We start from the raw sequence: 973 nt of genomic DNA on the forward strand, positions 1-973 counted from the left end.
AACAACATCCACAATGTTGTTTTGCAAACATCACACAGAAGAGATAGGTACTCTTCTCCTAGAAGAAAACTTGTGGCCTGAGTTAGTAAATATTTTGTTGTGTAATTATTATTCAGAAGGGGTCCTTTCTGAAACATTGGCTTCAGAGCTCTAATTTCAATTCAAGTGACTGTTTCTCTGGACTATGAAACAAAAGAAGGGCTGACCACAATTTAATATCCAGGCCCCAAAGACTCATGTTCTTTTCAAAGTCTTGGAGATTTCCATAGCACAGGGCAGAACTATTTGAAGGAAAGGAAAGTCCCTCCTATATATCACACTGTCTACGAAGAAATACACATTTACAATTTAGAAGAATGTGTAAAAAGCTTAAAAGTTTGCATTGATATTGAATGACACTCTTTTAGGAGCAAAATAAGGTTTTAAAAATATATAAAATAACCCATAACAATACCAAATGTTATGTTTGTTTTTATAACAAGATCTTTTACAGCATATATGCTTACCAAAACGACAGTCCCTTAGTCCTCTACTACTTGCCTTTATTTTCCCTTTGTGTTATAATTAGGAGCACCTGATTTTAATTTCTATTTCTACATATTTTCTAATAACATATTTGGGCTCCTGTGCCAACCTGTGCCCTTTGTTTCTGGGCTCAGTGTTGGTGTTTCCTGATTTTAAGTGAGAAATGGCTGAAAATATCAGCAATATAATTTTTCTATTATGGCAAAATATTAAGCATTCCTTATATATTCTTATTTTTGCTAGAAAGACTAAAGATATTTGGTAAAGTTGTTAGAAAACAGTAATGGCAAAAATTATTTCTAATGTTAAAATGTATTTCCAAAAATTTATAGCTCTGAAGAAAATATTCATCTCTGGAATTCTCATTAACATAGAAACCACATTTCTGTCCTGATTACTTATAGGAACCCCTTTCTCTTGTGGTTCGGAGTGAAGAGAGGCTTCTGAG

This window comes from Callospermophilus lateralis, chromosome 11, assembly GCF_048772815.1.
Source record: "Callospermophilus lateralis isolate mCalLat2 chromosome 11, mCalLat2.hap1, whole genome shotgun sequence".
Lineage (NCBI taxonomy): Eukaryota > Metazoa > Chordata > Mammalia > Rodentia > Sciuridae > Callospermophilus > Callospermophilus lateralis.